This window comes from Crocodylus siamensis, chromosome 3 (assembly GCF_052110815.1).
Source record: "Crocodylus siamensis isolate JL-2025a chromosome 3, ASM5211081v1, whole genome shotgun sequence".
In the NCBI taxonomy this organism is placed as follows: Eukaryota; Metazoa; Chordata; order Crocodylia; family Crocodylidae; genus Crocodylus; species Crocodylus siamensis.
The window spans coordinates 147,705,046-147,725,293 of NC_143397.1; positions in this window are offsets into that span (position 1 = coordinate 147,705,046).

The window sequence follows — 20,248 nt, forward strand, 5'->3', positions numbered from 1 at the left end:
TTGCAGATCATTTGCAACCACTTTTATTTCCATTTCTTTGCCAAAACTGGGCAGAAAGCCTAATTCTTATTCTCTCTCTCTTCCTCCTGAAAAATCACTAGGATTTCAACATTATCCACTGTAGTCTAGTTGAGTAATTAATTATTTCTAGCAGCAAAGGTGCTCCACAAGGATTTGAAAAAAGGATGATTAATTAATGTTTGGAAAAATTTTGCACTATTTTATATGTAGGATCACAGAGCAAGAGAGGGTCCAGGAAATGCCAGTTATTGAACTCATTGTCACAATATTTATTAATGCTTTTTGTTAGCATTATATTGAACTGATATTCTTCTTTTACCAATAGGCTGCTAAAGACTTATCATATTAATTACTAGCAATAAGTTCTATATAACCACCATCATTGATTTGCTAAATATGTATAATCACATGCACCAGTAGGGACAGGTAAATAGTAGCTGCCCACATTTTGTAACTTTTAAAAATGAAGCTCAATATATCTAAAAATGATCAATCATAAAACTTCACTTCTCTGCACTGAAAGAAATACAGGGGAATTAATGCCTTTAAGGAGAAACTTTTAAAAATGTTTAACCTTTAACCTTTTAAAAATGTTAGCATAAATTAAGAGGAGATAAGCAATATAGCTTAAATAGCCACCATGTTACTCACTATTGCAGGATTTAAAGAAGGAATTTTGCCCTAATGAAATTACTAGATATATTTTTTCTTGCGAAGGATTTAATTATCCTCAAAAGTTTTCTTAAGTTTTACTCTTTGTTGCAGCTGAAATGACTTCATTTTTTTTAGGGTAAAATCAGATATTTTGGTGACATTCATATTGCAGCCCTCTCTGAGCCATTACACTACCAGCCAGGTAGCATTACATGGTGAAATTCACCCCTCAGCATTACAAGCCCAAGTTTTTATAAATTGGGGCTAGTGGAAAAATTTTAATGCAGATCTTCTAAGTCCTAATATATTTTGAAATAGGATGTTTCCCCATAAATAAGGACAGCCAGAGTATGCAGGTTTTGAAGAACACCTGCCCCTCATTTCTCAGCACAAGCACCTTTTTCAACTGCACAATCATGTCTCCAAAACAAGATGACCATGGCAAAGAAAACTAAGCATAGAACACAAGTCAGTGGAAAATATTTCAGATGAAGGCTGAACAGAGATTTGAATGTTATGTTAATATCTGATTCCAGAGATTGATTCAAGCAAGTACCTTAATTCCCTTTTTATTACCCAAGCCAATTTTAAGTATATGCAGCCTGATGAAACCAAACCAAGGTCACCAAATCTAATACACTGTGAATACTCAAAAACAATACATATTAATGGAATAGATTTTCATTCAAGGCTGTCAACAATATATTTACTCCAGCCAATGGATTGGCACTGAAATATACATCTTTTCTAAAACAACGAATTTTATACTTCATTGTATGTAAAACTTGAACCAATATTACAATGTTATCATTCACAAAGCCTCCCTCAAAGTTGTGCACAAAATCATCAGAAAGGAAGTTCAAAATGGTAAAATCATCTCATCTTAAGCACATAAATAAGTACAATAAGAAACACATTCTCAAAGGAACTGTGAACATGTGGGTATTCCAGCCCTTCTGCTACAGCATAATGCTATGGATCTTTGTCCCACGCTCCTGCTTGCCTGCCACACCTTTGAGTTGTTTCTCTTCCAGAGATTGGATGACTTGTTGGTAGAAGGTCCTTTGGGATAGGTCCCAGTTCTTCTGCAGAGTTGTACCTCTCCTACACCCTGCCCCTTTCCTCTCAGGCCTGAGATGAACAAAGCCCACGTGGTCTTGTGTGGAAGGCCTCTCTGGATCAGATCTCTGGATTTCTCCATGTCTCTTGTACATTGTTCTCTGGTTCTTGTTCTGCTTCCTGTGAATTCTCTATCCCAGGTTAATTTGCTTGTCGACTCACATAGATGGCATTCATTATACCCATTTCTGCCTTGGTAGCCCCACATCTCTCCTCACATATTACAGGGATTTATTTTGCTAGTCCTTTAGATTAATTTATGAACCAAAAGAAAAGGTAATAATTCCTTCAACCTTTCTTCGGCTGTACAACCAAATCCACTGGATGCCTCTTGGATCCCAGCTGTCGTATCAGAATACGCCCCCCCACCAATCCATATCCCATGGTTTGACCTCATTCAAATATAATGATCACCTTTTTCACAATCCAGACCTAGCCGCATCCCCAAGAATCCTAAATTAATCATGTTTTCTTCTTTACTTTCCCCAGTAACCTCAGACAGACAATAGCTTAATCTCTTTTCTTTTTCTTTTCTTTTTTTTTTCTACATTTCTTATCCTTAAATTCGCTGGATCTTCACCCACCGGGGTTTGTCTTTGAACTTGGTCACCATCTTCATGTCTTGAGTTCCTTGCCCCATCAGCCTCTGCTGAGTCTATGAGAGAGACCTCCCTCCAGACCCCACCTCTAGCACTGCCGGTTCAATTCCACTTTCTCCCAGTGTCCACTTTACTTGGCTTTTCTTGCAGGGACCAGCTGCTCTTTTCTTCTGTCCTGGGAGGGTTCGGTACTATGAGTCTTCTGCTTCTCTTTTCGCACAGCTCCCAATGCTGCAGTGTTTCCCTATTCCCTGGGGAACTCAAAATGCCAAAGGTCTTCTCAGAGCCCCTTTTAAGTTCCCTGCTCTCTTCACCCAGCCAATCAGAGCCAGCTCCCTGGGGCACATGACTCAGTGCTCCTGAAGACATATCCCCCTCCCAGGCTCCCCCCAGACATTTTTCCTAGCATGCCAGAGATGCTCAGCCCTTCAAGAAGTGCTTGGGTGAATTCATTGCCAACATAGCCAGTCCCAGGGGCCCATAGCAAAGGCTTGCACCCATGTGTTCCTGTAATGGGAACATATAAAACAGATGTGGCCTAAACAGGGATTTGCTTGTGTAGTATTGGTAGCTCTGCATGCAAGAGGGTATTGATGTGTTCAGTTTCCTATGTGTTGTAGCCACACAGTTTGAAGCCTCCACTGAAAATCTTGTCCCATGAGACTTGAGCACATGACGTAGCAACTCAAAAGATAGTGTATAACATTTTGTCCATGGTACCTTACATTCTGCAAGCTTTTGTTCTTATTCAAGCAATACCTGCCTTTGATTTCAAGGGAATCGGTGCACAAGAATCGTAAAACTTTTCACACTGTTCTTGAAATGGAAATATTTACTATGCTTTCCAATGCATCATATTGTCTACATACCATGGCTGGGATACAAATTCTATCTTCAGAAAGAAATCTCAGTGTCTAAGCACAATTGTCTCTTAGGCTGCACTGAAGGAGAAATATGAGGAGTGGGGTTAATTTGTGAATGAAGCTGGTGTTCTGTATAGCTGCAAGTGTCTCTGGCTTCTATATTAAGGTAGACATCAGTGCAGGGAAGTTCTATTCAAGCCTCACTCTGTTCTGCCAGTGCACTCCATTTTTTCTCCTATAATACAACCGGATATTTCAGTCATCAGCTATTCATCATAAGGACCTACAATTATGTCAGTGTGACCATTCTGTATAAAATTAATTCTGCAACAAATTTCATACCATCTAGCTTGTGCATAGAATAGGTCAATCCATAGTAACAGTGGGACTGTGCTCCAGACACAGGTTTAAAAAAAACCTTTTTACATTTTTTTTTATATTTGTAAATATTTTCTGTTTTATTTATATTTATATATTGTATATTCATATTATAAGCCAATATAATATCAATTATATATTATATAATTCACAACATAAATTCTGTGTCCTGTATATAATATCAATTATGTAATGTATATTTCATAGATTTCATAGACATTAGGGCTGGAAGGGACCTCGGGAGATCATCGAGTCCAGCCCCCTGCCCAAAGGGCAGGAAGTCAGCTGGGGTCATAGGATCCCAGCAAGATAAGCATCCAATTTACTCTTGAAGGTGTTCAATGTAGGTGCTTGAACCACCTCCGCTGGCAGACTGTTCCAGACCTTGGGGGCTCGGACAGTAAAGAAATTCTTCCTTATGTCCAGCCTGAAATGGTCTTGCAGGAGTTTATGACCGTTCGACCTTGTCATCCCTTGGGGCGCTCTGGTGAACAAACGTTCCCCCAGATCCTGGTGTTCACCCCTGATAAACTTATAGGTGGCCATCAGATCACCCCTGAGCCTGCGCTTTTCCAGGCTAGAGAGTCCCATGGCTCTCAGCCTGTCATCGTAAGATCTGTTTTCCTGACCTCTGATCATGTGCGTGGCTCTCCTCTGGACTCTCTCAAGCTTCTCCACATCCTTTTGAATTGTGGAGCCCAAAACTGGACGCAGTACTCCAGCTGCGGCCTCACCAAGGCCAAGTACAAGGGGAGAATGACGTCCCGGGATTTGCTCGAGAAGCATCTATGGATGCAAGCCAGCATTTTGGTTGCTTTACTAGCCACAGCATCGCATTGGAGGCTCATGTTCATCTTGTGGTCAATGATGACCCCCAAGTCTCTTTCTTCTGTAGTGCTAACCAACGTAGCACTGCCGAGCCTATAAGGGTGCTGCAGGTTTTTCCTCCCAAGGTGGAGAACCTTGCATTTTTCAGTGTTAAACACCATCAGGTTCTCATCTGCCCATTTGCTGAGCTTGTCCAGGTCAGCCTGGATCACCCGCCTATCTTCTGGCGTGGATGCTTTGCCCCAAAGTTTGGTGTCATCGGCGAACTTGGCCAGTCCACTCCTAACTCCAATGTCCACATCGTTAATGAAGATGTTGAACAGTGTGGGTCCCAGGACAGAGCCTTGGGGGACCCCACTGGTCACAGGGCACCATGATGAGTGACTGCCATCAATCACAACCCTCTGGGTCCGACCACGAAGCCAATTTCCCAGCCAGCGGATCGTGGTGGAGCCAAGGCCACAACTGGGCAGTTTGGGCAAGAGGTGATCATGGGATACCAGATCAAAAGCTTTTTTGAAGTCAAGATATATGACATCAATCTCTTCTCCCTTGTGCACGTGATAGGTCACCTGGTCATAGAAGGAAATGAGATTGGTCAAACAAGACCTACCCGCAACAAACCCGTGCTGGCTGTCCCTTAGAATGTTAGCCTGGGCCAGTCCCTCAAGGATGGCCTCCTTAATAAACTTTTCTAAGATCTTCCCCAGGATAGAAGTCAGGCTAATGGGCCTGTAGTTAGCTGGATCCACTCTCCTCCCTTTCTTGAAGATCGGCACCACGTTGGCCTTCTTCCAGTCTTCTGGCACTACACCAGAGCGCCAGGAGTTTTCAAAGTTCCGTGCCAGAGGCTGGGCTATGACACTCGCCAGCTCCTTGAGTACCCTGGGGTGCAGGTTGTCAGGGCCAGCTGACTTGAAGGTATCCAGCTTCTCAAGGTGTTCCTTCACGAGGTCAGCATTGATGGAAGGTAGGGGATCCCCCTCACCCAGATTTCCCTGTCCCATAGCAGGCATGGGCATCCCGTGTGACTGATGAAAGACTGACGCAAAGTACCTATTTAATAGGTTGGCTTTTTCCTGGGCATCAGTTGTCAGTTGCCCCATCTGGTTTAGCAGGGGTCCAACATTGCCCTTGCTTTTCCTCCAGCTCCCCACATATCTGAAAAAGGACTTTTTGTTGTCCTTGATGCCTGAAGCTAGTTGCAGCCTTGGCTTTCCTGGTTTGGTCCCTGCAGGACCGGACCAGCGCGGAGTAATCCTCATTGGAGGTGAATCCCGTCCTCCATCCTTTGTAGGCTTTCCTTTTTAGCCTCAGTAGGTCCGCTAGGTCTCTGGAGAGCCAGGGGGGCTGCTGTGCCTTCTTGCTGCCTTTCCTCCGTGTTGGAATAGATTTAGCTTGTGCACTAAGGATCGCTTCCTTGAGAAGCAACCACTCTTCTTGAACTCCCATCTCCCTGGGGTCATGGTCCCTGAGGGCCTGACCGACTAGCCTCTTGAGCTTGTCAAAGTCAGCTTTTCTGAAGTCAAGGACTTCTGTGTTGCTGACTGACTTGCCAGCTTTACGGCGGATGGTGAAGGTGATCAGCTCGTGGTCGCTGTCACCCAACTTCCCATCAATCACTAGGTCGCCGATTAGGTCATCCCCTGTAGCCAGTACCAGGTCAAGCAGCGCTTTGCCTCTCGTTGGCCCATAGACTTCTTGCGTCAGGTAGAGGTCATCCACGCACGAGAGAAAGCTTTGCGCCCGCTCAGATTTAGCTGAGTGATCTTCCCACGAGATGTCCGGGTAATTGAAGTCACCCATGACAACCAAGGTCCTGGAGCAAGCAGCCTCAGTCAGTTCCCAGGCGAACTCCTGGTCAAGCTCGGGACTTTGAGTGGGAGGTCTGTAATAGACTCCCACCGTTGTGTCCCCTGTGCCGAATTCCCCACGAATTTTTACCCAGAGGGTCTCTAGCTGTCCATGCCGGTCGCCAACATCAGCTTGCAGGGACATGTAGCTTTCCTTCACATAGAGAGCTACACCCCCGCCCCTTTTGTCAATACGATCCCTCCTGTATAGGGTATAGCCCTCTATACCCGTGGTCCAGTCATGGGTGGAGTCCCACCAGGTCTCCATTATCCCAATGACATCGTATTTCAGTTCCATAATTATTTATGTATATGTAAATCATATAAATACCACATTTACACTAATCTGAGCTTTTTTCCTCATTTACCATGAGGGAAAAAATCTTATCTTAGATTTGAGCAACTCCTGCAGCTGCAGCTCCAATACTGGCTCCATCCTGGTCTTGGGGTTGGAGCCGCAACCACTGCCCCACCCCATCACCTACTCCCGTACTACCTCTGACCCACACTGCCACTGCCTCTGCCCTACTCCCCACCACCTTCATTTGGGACTGTAGCCCCCACCTGGCCCACCAGCAGCAGAAACCATGGCAGCTCCAGCTCCAGCTCCAGGCCTTGGACCCAGTTCCACCTAGTCCCAGAGTGCTGCTGTCAGGATCGATGGGGGCCAGAGCCAGCATATGCTCTGTGCCCTGTGCTGTCCATAAGCCAGAGCAATGACTGAGGGTAAGCTACAGGGGTTGGGAGAGGTGGGTCCAAGCAGGTCACCTGACTTCACTGCTACCAGTTCCCCTACTGCTGTTTTCCCCTCTGCAGCAATGGGGGAGAGGGCAATTTAAAACAAGACTCCAACAGTTAGATTCTATATGTGGTAAACTATAATAAATTTATACATTTTTCATGTGCAGAGTCTAATTATTGGCAGGGTCACTTTAAATTTAAAGTCATCTTGGATTCAGGTAAATATGGTAATATTTACCTGAAATCTGGAAGCTTCAGCAATTAATGCTGCCACAGTAATATTGCCCCCAAATTTCCAGACCCATGGGGAGTTTCATGGGCTAGACGTTGTGGCTATGCGGGCTGGAGTCAACCTGCAGGCTGGTGGTTGGACAGTACTGCTTTTTCCTCCTAGAATATCAGTTGCAAAGCTGAAAGCAGAAAGCAGAATAATTTGTGGGTTGTTTTTTAAATTAGGAACCAACTCATTTCATGGTTCATGGCTGGTGGCTTTGAAGAGTGGGGGCAATCAAAACGTAATCTTACAGTCTAAGTTTAGAGATACTACTTGAAGATGGTTCAAATATTGATTAAAATCCCTTTGAGCCCATTCAAACTAAGGTTTTCTTCCTGGCATTTTGTATTTACTGGGCAATGCATTTAAATCTTCAATGAATTTACAAGCAGAACTGGAATTCTTTACTCCAATTGCTAGTTATAGCATTTGACAAGTCAGTGCTTTTAAGGAATGAGCTATCTATTCATTACACAGAACAATGTAGAATGCATTGCATTAAAAAAGCTTGCCTAAGTCTATCCCAAACATGCAGTTGGTCCAAGAAAAGTTATTATCCACAGAAATCCTTGCCTTTTGTAATAAAAACATTAAATCAAATCCTTGCCTTTTGTAATAAAATTATGTTACTTATTACATTTTCAGTATCATCACATATTTGTTATCTATTATATTGTAAAAAGTGGTGTCATATGATTGTAACTGGTACTAGCTTATCCGTGGAATGAAATCTGAAGGTTTTTACTCAGGTAAAGTTCCTGTTTATTTTTGGAATAATTTTACCTACTAAAAGGATCTCAAGATTTATCCTCATAAGAATATACCCAAAAAAGAGGACTGAAGAGGTCCATATTATGGTAAGTCTAGGATTCAAATTAACGCAACAGAAGGGAATGCCAACAGTTTCCTATCTTGAGGTACACAACATTCTTCCTCAGATGTTCTGCAGGAGTCCTCATCCTGCTTCTATCTCATAAATGCTAGCTCAGATTAAGGCACAAATCAGGAAAAAAAGACTATTTAAAATGACACACAAATGTTTTCCAGAAGATTTAGCACAAAGTGGCAGAGAGATGATATTTCTCTATAGTTCTTGCTTCTTAGGAAGTTCAGGAGATTAGTTGGTACAACAAAAGTGGCATCTAAATTGGATCTAAAATGAGATTCTTTCTAGTGATGAAGCCAAACATGGAATCTCCTGAGTGTAATTGGGTCTGAACAGGGTTGCCAATTGTCTATTGATTTATGTAGTCCATAAAAAATGGCTAAAAATGCTTCCCTGTAAAATCCATAAAAATTAAGAAACCATGAGCTTGATTGAAGACCAGTTGTTGGAACAAGTCTGGATGCAATGGTTGATGACTAGATGAAAAAAGTAACACCGTTTTGTACCTGAGCAGAAGCACAGCTCAACACCTTGCAGAAAGGTCCCCATCAGGACTTTGTGGCCCACAGAAGCCCTTATAACCCCATCCACACACACACACACACACCCCACCCATCACCAGCCAAATGCTTCCACTGCATACTACTGGCTATCATCTGCCTGTAACAGCCACTTGCCTCAAAGGTAGGTAGGGCTGTGTGACCCCAGGTAGTTTGAGCCATGAAGTGGAACTGGAAAGGGGAAGGCAGGGGAAATAAAAATTAATTTCCTGGATTTCTGGGTAGGGCTTAAACCAGATTTTTAAAGTTCTGTTACACCTTTAAATCTAAGCTTGGCCCTTGCTGCTGCCATCAAGAGTCTGGCAGGAAGGTTACTTCATATTATGTAAAACATATGTCAGTGAAAAAGTTTGTTGTCACTAAAAAGTTTACAGATTGTCAATAAAAAAAAAAAAAGGGGAGATGTTCTTGCGTTCACAATCCTGGATCTGAACTACACCCAAATTTCAGTAGGATATGATGTTATATTTTCATTCCACATCACAAGAATGATATATATTTTTTAAATATTTTGAAATATTTTATTTTAAACATTTTTCCCCACATAGATTTGTGTGCTTAGTTTTCATGACTAAGGCTTTCAAAAACCACTAGAGATTTGGGGTGCTTCCAAACTAAGGCACCCACTCATGCAGAGACCAACAATTTCAGAACATGCTGGGCATCTATCTTCTGAAAAAACTTTTCAGTCACTAGCCACTTTAGAAAATCTTTTCCTTTCATGGTAAGTGGTTATATAAAAGTAATGGAGTTTTCAACTACTTCAAAGGAATGATGAGTAAAGACCAAAACACACAGATTGGATGAGTTGCTGATACTTACAGAGATCCCTTCTTTTTCAATGACTGATCATTGTTCTCTCAAAATTTTAACAGAGCAGTTATACCATTGATTGCAACTGAACGTCAAATGTCACATTTTTATGGAAAGAGTATAGCAAATGCTTGTTAGTAGCAGTTTATCCTACAGAGAAAAAGCACACTATCCCACATCTATATTTTATTTTACTGGAACTGCCAGACTCCATTATTTCCACTGAAGCCAGACAGTAGAAGTTAATAAAGCAGTCAAATTAGACCTCAGTCTCTAAAATTAAATAGATGTATGTAGCTCATAGTACTATGGCCACACAGGAAAATGACTGGATTCATTTTTAATTCACAGTTTTAATCTAGCATTTAAAACAGGTAAGCACATTCCTTTCTAGTCTTGAAAAGGGAACACTCCAATTAAGCGGTCAGTCACCTAACTTCAAATGCTTATTGATGTTTATCAAAATTTATAGCAGTAAAAAAAAAAAAAAAAAACCTGACAGCAGGAGGGCTTCTTGAACTGCTGGTTTCATTTACCATTATTTGGTTGTTGTCATTATGACCCCTTCCCTGCCATACCTCCTCCTTTCCAGTCTCTGTTCTGTGACTCACTCTCTTTCTATACTACTTCACAAAGAACAAAAAGACTTATTGGAGGGGTAATAACAAAAGAAAAAAGATGCTGGTGAAAGAGAGATTTGAAATACAACTGTGGTGTCCATTGGAATCATGTGATAACAGAATATTATGCTACTCAGAGTTGGAAAAACTAGGGCTGCTCTTATGCTACTAGAAGTTTTGAAAAACCAGAGCACTGAAGAAAACGGAATTATTCCCTCTTTCAGCCCTCTTTAGAGTTAGTTTACTGTGAGCCAACTTCTATTCTAATCCAAATAATTTTTACAGTGCTCCTTAACTATAAGTGTAGGGTATTTAAGGGCTAGCAGGCCTAACTCCAATAGTGTAATAAGCGGTGAGTAACCAGGGCACCAGCTCTGGGTACCCACTTAAAGAGAGTGCAAAAATGTTTGCTGCCACCACTGCTGGTGCCATTGCATGCATATAGGTAATTCCTATTTACAGTTTAAGCACCATTATGATGGGCAAATATCCCAATCACAGTGGTATGAAAATTTGATACTTCAAGAACATGAAGAGTTTAGAGTTATATTGTCTTCTAAGTAAAAAGCATATTGTATCAATGATCCACTCTCTGAACTGGCTGCCAATAATTTCCTAGATGAAGTTCAAGGTACTGGTCACAGTTTACAATACCCTAAAAGGCCCAAGTTTATGTTATCAAGGTTACCAAGCCCTCTAACCTTGATGAGTGAAATTACCTCCACTAGCCTGTAATGCTTCCCATAATTTTCCCAATACTAAAGCTTATAGAGGCAACCTTCTCATAAAGGCTCTTCTCTTACAATAGCTTACACCAGAAATATGTCTAAATCTAAAAAGAATCAGGGTTAGAAACAGATCCCAGATATCTTGCACAGTATTTCCAATGAATGAGAAATCCTAGATAATTGGCCAAAGGAGGACTCCCCATTCAATGTCTTTCAAGATACAGGAGAACATAGCTTGTAATAGTAGTCAGAGTCAACAGATGGCACTAGCACAGAACGTGAAAGACATGGACCACCATTGTATTACCTACAAATACATCTGAGAAACAAATAATTATTCTAATATTAAAAATGTCTATGTCTGTCTGTCTTTCTGTCCGTAACGCTTTATTTGCACTCTGATTGGCTGACAAACAGCCAATCAGAACATGAAGAAGCATTCTGACAGAAGGCAGCCCACTGCCATGATGGCGGGGACACAGAGGATGGAGCGAGGGGGTGGGGGGCAGCTGGCCTTGCCCCCCCACCCTGCTCCTTGCAGGTAATGCAGGGGTGGGGAGCGTGGAGTGGGCCCAGGCCCAGCATGGGGAGAGGGGAGTGGGCCCAGGCCCAACACAGGGGAAGAGCAGGCCTGGACCCTAAGCAGCAGGAGGGAAGGGGGAGCAGGCCACAGGGGGGGAGGGGGAAACGAGGCCCCATCCCCGCCCACTTCCCCCCCATCATTCTTGACAAGCAATTGGCTAGTCTGTAAATATTTATTATGAAATCAGTAACTCAAAATTGTGATTTGAAGTGAATTGGTGTTCCAAAATACTTGACTAGAGCAAGTTGCAATGCTTTCTGATTGTCTTAAATATTTAGTAATGATATTTGGCAAACTTCTGTTCTGTATTAATAAACTTGATTTATTTTATTCAATGCAAAGAAATTATGGTGATAAAGAGTCTCCAACAACACTATGATGGCTATTTCTAGAAGTTCTCCTTAACTGCCAGCACAAGATATCAACAGGTAGAGTTTAGGGGCAAGTGCTTTTGTTAGCTGTGGTATTGTTCTTTTTGGAAACAAAATATATATTACCAAAATAGATCTGTATCTCCGATTAATCTTTCTGAGGTGGATGGCAGCTGCTGTATAATTTCCCAATGGAACTCACAGTGATACATATTGAGGTCAAGAGCTTAGCAGGTTTCAAAAAAGGATTAGACGATTATATGACTCATGAGAGCGTATACAACTACTTTCAATAGGGAAAAAATGAGACAGGATATAAACCCTCAAGCTTCCAGGCATAAGTCAACTTCTGACAAAGGTCTGGAAGAAACACAGATGTCCTGATTATTTCATAATTGTACATTGCATGGTCTGTTGTACCTTCCTCTGAACCATCTACCACTAGACATAGTTACAAGCAGGATGCTGGGACAGACAAACCACTAATTTGATCCAATATGGCAATTTCTATGTTCACATGTCTAATTATAATCAAACCTACAAAGCCAAAATGTATAATAGTAAAGAATGAAAATGGAAAGTACATAAAAGTACAAATATCTTTAAAAGACAATACAGTACTCGTGCAACAATATGATTCAGCAGTCTGCCTCCTACACTATATATGCATCACATAGTCACACAGCATGGGTACCTAATTTTACATGCCTCTAAATACATTAGACTAATTTTGAAATCTTATGAGATTTGGGCCTATTACACACACATTAAGATAGGAGTTAAAACAAACAAACAAATCTACTTAACGCTAGGTAGGTATTAGGAAAAGAAGAGAAGAAAAGAAACAAAAAGTGAGGACTAAGGCAATAAATGAAACAGCAATGAAAAAAGTAGTGGGGAAAATGTGTAAGAAACAAGGTAACAAAAGGACCTTTAAGGAAAAGAAATTAGGAAGATGAGCATCAGCATACTGACATCCTAGATGTTCTACTGTGTCATAGTATTCACACATGAAACAAAAGATAGTGTCCTGAAAACCAGCAAAATAGAGTTTCTTTTCTACTTGGAAGACTTTTACAATCTTTGAATTCTCGTCAGCCTGGAAAAGGGTGTATGTGCCCAAAAGCTTGCAAAGAAAGAAATTTTTTTGCTCCTATTTAGTTGGTCCAATAAAAGATATCACCTCTGACCCAAGAGCTTTGTGCATCTCTTTTTCTGAGACCAACACGGCTAAATCAAAGATCCCTGAAGACCAGTAGTTTTCTTCAGGGATAAGCAAACAATTCAAAGACTCTACCATCACATTGAGGCAAATAAGGCAATTAAAGTTATTCCAAATAATAAAGCTGTGGACCCAGGTGAGTTGCATCCCACAATTCAGATGAAGCAATAGCAGCCATTGGAAAAGGAAAGCTTTCTGTCAAATCTTTTCCGGCAGCTCACAGTGAGAGGGCTTGACACCAGGGAACTAGAGAATTACCAAATGAAATTTAGATTTAGATTTATCAAAGGGAAAAATATCAAGTATTTGATACTCAACAAGTATTTGATACTGCACAGTTGACAAAGGCTCCAGCACCCAACGACTGGGGTGCATCTTTCTGATACATCCACTAAGGAGCATGAAAGTTGGAGATTTGTATGGAGTGTTTTTACATTAATGTATTCATTTTGCTGATTTAGTTTTCATTTTTACTTTGCACTGAATTTCTGTTTACATGAAAACCATGTCTATGGTACTTATACCATACCCAGTTACCAAGGTATTCAAGGGCTAGATTTTCAAAGTGTTGCAAGGTATTCAAAGTATTTTCAATGCTGCAAAGTATTAAGGCAGTTAGCCACCTAGGAGAATTCAAATAATCCAAAGCATCTAAATGTTTATCAGGGGTGACCACCAGGATCTGGGGGAACGTTTGTTCACCAGAGTGGCCCAAGGGATGACTAGGTCGAACGGTCATAAACTCCTGCAAGACCATTTCAGGCTGGACATAAGGAAGAATTTCTTTACTGTCCAAGCCCCCAAGGTCTGGAACAGTCTGCCATCGGAGGTGGTTTAAGCACCTATATTGAACACCTTCAAGAGTAAATTGGATGCTTATCTTGCTGAGATCCTATGACCCCAGCTGACTTCCTGCCCTTTGGGCAGGGGGCTGGACTCGATGATCTCCCAAGGTCCCTTCCAGCCCTGATGTCTATGAAATCTATGAAATCTATGAAATAAATGGGGAATCTAAGCTCCCTAAATCAGCAGATTGAGCTATGAGCTTGCTTACATTCCAGTAACACTGAGGTTGGGGTGTGTCTTAAATCCTGCCCTCTCTGGGACAGGACAATTGGGTGCTGTCTTCTCTGGAACAGGGCAGGAACCCAAGTGCTGGTCAACATAGAATATTAAAGCATCTACAGGTAGATTTTGTGGGTCTAAACTTTGTCCAATTCCTGATATATCAAAAATGCTAGAGCAAAACGGAAGCAGCAGCTTCTTACCTGTCATCTTAAAGTAGTTTCTTATTGTCCTGCTTCTTAAAACATAATCCTTAAATTATTTTTCAGCATCAATTATCTTTTGTTTGTGTTGAGCATCTATATCAATGCAAAAATGGCCAGATTGTCCCTACGACAAACCCAGTTTAAAAGGAGTCCTCCATGCACCTTTGTGCCTCTGTAGAGTATGGCGGGGCAGCAGAAGTAGGAAAATCAAACACTCTTGTGATAACGCTTTCCTAGGCATGAGCTTACATATGTAGGATAGTATGCTTTGATAGATTCAGAAGAGCAAAAGTTAAAGAACCATTTGGTGGTCTTCCACCTCCTATAATTTGTAATGCAAAGAGAGTTGTATCTAGGCAAAAATCAACATGCAATGTCTCTGAGTAAGTTTTATGCCAAGACATTTCATGGCATTTGATGATTCATTTAAAATATTTGATTATGCACATTTTGATGAGCTTTAGTCACTGAATAGGCTTGTGGGAGGAAAAAAAATCACCCACCAAGTAAGTAAATAGTTCCTCTCATTCTTCATCCGCAATATTATGTTAATTTTCCAAAGCCACTCTATTTGGTTTGGGAACATTGGTTTTGATGAGTGATTTTCAATTTCTCAAAAACCTGAGTTGCTTCTAGTTCACCTGCATAAATTAACTAAAAAGGTCCAATAAGTAAGAGATTTATTCTATGCAAAAAAGCCGTCTAGAATTAATCAAACATTAGGTTTGGGAAGCGAAGCACTTTTGATGAAATTCAGGAGATACAAAATTAAGGTGGAAAGTTCCATCTTAATTCTGTAAATCTGCTTTTGATTTAATATACCCTCTTTCTTATAGGATGCTTGCTAATTAGTACAACATCATATTCATTTCCCCAAGGTGAAATCTTGGTTCTCTGTACAAAGCCAGAGGTAAAAATACACTGCTGTTGAAAGGGAATGGAGTCCTTTCCTCAACTTAGATAAGGAGCATGAAGTATCTGTGAAGCTGAGACAAGTCTGCTGTCCTTGCCCAAGAGAGCTGGGATCCAGGAATAGGTGCCTTTCCAGAAACATTGGCCATGCCCCATCACTCCTCAGGCCTAACCATATACAGCTCTACAGCTCTCAAGGGCATGTTGTCTCTTTTCCAAGCACTCTGTTGCAGAAGAAGTGAGATGTTAATGCCAAGTGTTGGATCTTTCATATATGCTGGATTTAACCCCTGTTCCCCTGTTCCCTGTTCCAGTTGTTTGACATTGTCTGTCTCCTGCAGGTATTATACTTGACACCATGGAAAATACAATTCCATGAAGTATGAAAAGTCTGTTTGCCTTTTCTTTTACACCGGAACAAGCTCAAGGCAATCCTTACAGAAAAGACTCACGTGCTATCCTGAAGTTCTGAGAGAATCATCTCACAGTACTCTTGTACATGTCACATATTTTTTCCCTGGTACAAATATTCCTGACAGATGACAGAGCAACATATGCCATGGATTCATAGCTTCATAGATTGTTAGGGGCTGGAAGGGACCTTACAGATCATCGGGTCCAGCCCCCCCTGCTATGGGCAGGAAGACATCTGGGGTTAGGTCACCCCAGCAAGGTGACTGTCCAGTCTCCTCTTGAAAACCTCCAGGGTAGGTGACTGCATCACCACTGGAAGGAGTTTATTCCACAATCTCAACACCCTGACTGTGAAGGAGGTTTTCCTGGAATTGAGCCTGAAGCGGCCTTCCAGCGGCCCTCCATAGGTATGTGAGAAATCATGCGGGAAGATGGTCTTGTATTAAAGACTCCATTCCAAGTGTAGGACTTTTCTATTTTCCTTGTTGAATTTCATCTGACTGATTTCAGACCATTTCTTAAGTTTATCCAGGTCATTCTGGATTGAACCCTACCCTCCAGAGTCTCTGGACCACACCCAGCTTGGTGTAATCTGCAAATTTCCTAAATCTGCACTTGGTCCCATTGTTCAAATCATTAATGAAAATGCTGTACCTCACAAAGATAGAAAAAGTCATCAATCCCACCGATTGTAATCTTGCACTACATTTTAATGCCAAACTACCACAGGCTACCACAAGAAAACTAGTAAATCCAATATTATAATGTACATCAGAAAATAAATTATTCAAGAAGCCAAATAGTTATAGCAGTAGCCAAAGCAGTAATTTACATTGGGATGAACTAAAGTCTCATCAGCTATAAAAGTGGGCATGTTGAGAGAGAAGCTTTAGGGAGAGAAAGATTAATACAGAATACAAAATTATGACCTGCACCTTAAAGGTTCAAATCTCAGGTGCTCTGAAGGGAAAAAGCTTTGTTTACAACCAAGATTTGAGCATTTTCCATTCTTTTGCAAAGGAAACAGTGTCCCTTTTTCTAAAGTGCTTTTTCACTAGCATTAATCATTTCTATAGACAGACAATCCATGGAAACTTAAAAATAAATAATTGATGTCGTTACACAGCCTGAGCTGGCTGAGTCATTTCAGAGACCATTAAAACAGCATCATGAGCTCAGCTGGCACAGATATCTAGAAATCCCCAGTCTCCCCAGAAATAGGAGCCTTTATTGGCTTATTCTATATTTAGATGAGTGAAACAAAGACAAACTCTTGACGTGAGTTTTTGACAAATCTATGAGAAATCCTTCCTGTAAGTTAAGATGAGACTTCAAATATCACTGTTGTCTATACTCCAAAAGTTTACCATGGAAATAGTGTTTAGGCATTAAAAAGCCTCCAGCATGCACTCTAAAGATACTACGTCTAGGTATGGGTTGGGACGTGCTACTGTCCTGTACACCAGTAAGCGCTTATGAGGTACTTGGTGGATGCACCTATAAAAAAGGTGGAAGAAACACCAGCAAGCAGGTGAAACCAAATTTCTTAATTTGTACAATGTAAAAACTTAAAATATTTTACCATACACATTTGGAGACACTTTGCTCTAGCCATGAACAAAAGGAGCTGTGTGCGTGGACAGTAAGAATTAATCCAAGTTTTTACTTGATCTTAAGGAAACAAAACCCAGACATTACACCATGACTACAAAGGTCTTCCAGGTGTATAAAAGGCAAAAATATAGACTGTAGTTCAATGTACAGTTAAAGTGATCTATTTCCTACTTAGATATCTGTGGGTTATATTAGAAACTTTTATCAGTACACCAACAACACTTAAAGATCCATTTTTTTTAAATACCAGTACTGGCCTAAGTTCTGGTACAGATGTACTTACACCAATAAAAAGTGTTTTTATCTGCCCAAGCTTTTTTCACTGGAGAAATGGAAAAAGCAATGTATTTTTTGTCCACATGACTGGATTGACACTTAGCTGGTTTGACTATACTATGTATAGTTATGCTAGCAAATCCTCTCTACTGTAGACCTCACCTAAGATGATTCCAGCATTACAAACTTGGAAAAAACTATTGCATCAGTTAGGTGTCAGACTTATCTAGCCCCACAAAATTGGGCCCATAGACCACCCTCCTTCCTCCTCAAATGGCAGATATAGTACCCATCTCTGAAAACAATATTTTACCAAATAGTTCTAAGAAATCTAAAAAGCTTTAATACAAAGAGGTTTTAATAAAATATTCTCCATAAAAAAGTAAACACAGAAAGTATAGCATCTCTATCTAAAGATTTTACAAAATAATCGGCTAACCATCTCCCCCTCCCCCCCACCCCGACTTTCAGATGGGTAGCAAAAATCTGGGCTGGCATAGAGAAAGCCAAATTAAATTTAGCTTGTTTATACCTTTTAGGTTAAGCAACAAATTCTTAGCTTAAATGGCATCATAAAGCATATAAAAATAGCAAGAGTGTAAGAAGTTACAATTGGGACATACACCAGGAAGAAGTGTTGGAAGGAACCTCACTTCTAAAATTATATGTATAGATTAAATTGGCATTGGAAAACATACACCACCACAGAAAAGGATTTGAATAATTATATGACAGGTGGGCCAAGATGATGGAAAATGCAGATAAGAAAATGAATGTCACATAATGCAACAGGCGTGGGGAGGCAGGAAGAGCCTCGCAGATGAAAAGGGCTACAGCATACTGAATAGGACAGAAATGTGGCAGTCATATTCACAGTAAGAGTGATGAAGTCCTGAGCTTACAAAAAATCAAGAAGCAGAGATGATTTAATAACCAAGAAAAAGCTTTCCAGCAATTATATCTAAATAATCACAGGCCTACCAGAATGTCATTGATTGATGCACCACTCTTCAAGAAATCCCCATACAAAGGTACAAGAACAACAATATCTTATTAGATGTTGCATGAGGAGTGTGGGAGAAACTTCTTGCACTTTCAACTGGTCTAATGGCAAGTAGATTTTGGCCAGATACCCATTCTTTTCCAAAACTGGCTCATTTTTGTCTCTGTAGGAAAGGGGAAAGAATACCTTAAAAACACCAATTTTTATATGACTGGGAAGTATGAATAGAGCAGCACATTTGGAAAAGGCATGAAGTAAAGGAGAAAAAACAAACATGGCACTAGCTTCCAAAAAGGTTATGGAGAAAAATCAAGGTCATTAAGATGAATCTAGGTGCTATCCTGGGGAAATGTTGCCTTTAAAAAAATTAGACTCCATTTTCCAAACAATTTTTCTTGTTTCCTGATGATTCTTTAGTACAAAATGTTCAACTGAGGAAGCTAAAATCTGCTAGGACTATCTAGTCAAGTTCCACACACGATGATAGCAGAAGATGTGATGCAATGAAGCTAACAATCCACAATCTATAAGGGACTTCAAATACTCCAAAAATATAATTGGATTGTTTTTCTAGCAGAAATTCCTGCACTATTACCAACCCTTATAAAATGGCAAAAAAGGACAAACATGTTCATGGCCAAGAAATAATCAATAACCTTTTTGCAATACCCATTGCATATGTAGCATTGCAAAGTATACACTGTAATAAACTGCAAATTTTAATCAGCCATTGTAGAACTAAAAATCAAATCCTATGTGGGCAGAAAATGCTAACTGAAGTTTCTCTCCAAATCTGTAATTAATTGGACTAATTCTTTGTCATATCACTATATATGTCAGTATATCCTACCTGTGTATAACAGCAGTGAATTAAATTACAAAAATATATCATTTATATGCTCAGAGTATGTAATTAACAATCCGGAGGGGGGTGTCTCCAAATGGAATGCTGCAGGGTGGGTTTACACATTACACTAACTTACTCTAGAGTAAACCCACCCCAAGTAGGCATCTTCACATGCCAGGATGCAGGAACAGATTTGCTGCCCTCTCCAGCCCTGCACTGGGCCCCTGCAGCAGCCAGCAGAGCTCTAGGCTCCTTCTGGGTGCTAACCCAGAGACTGGCAGGGAGCACCAGGCCAGCATCCAGCTGTCTCCTGGTAGGGGCTGGGAGATTGCTCCATGCCTCTGGGAGCTGCCTGCTGCTGAGGCAGGCTCTGATGGTGGAGCCTGGGCAGGGACAATGTCCCCCTGCCCCAGCAATAGGGAGCTCCTGGCCCCAGCTCCCAATCACAGGCAGGAGGCTTGGAAATAGCTGCAGGGGTTGGGCGGGTCTGAGTCCCCTGCCCTGATCTATTGGTGGGGCAGCCAGCAGTGAGCCCCCACCTAGGTAGGGATTCCAGTACATAGGGAGACAGGGCTGGGACCTGCTTCTGACTGGTACAGTTCCTAGCCAGTCCCTGGATGTGCAGGGAAGTCTGCAGCCTGGAGTTGTCTTGGGACCACCCAAAACAGAACCATCCCCAACAACCTCTGCAATCACAGAGCTGGGGGCTGGGAACAGGCTTGGAGCAATCAAGGAACCAGGGCCGGGAACAATCATCTCCTGTCCCCTGTTCCACAGGTGCAGACCAGGGGCCAGGAG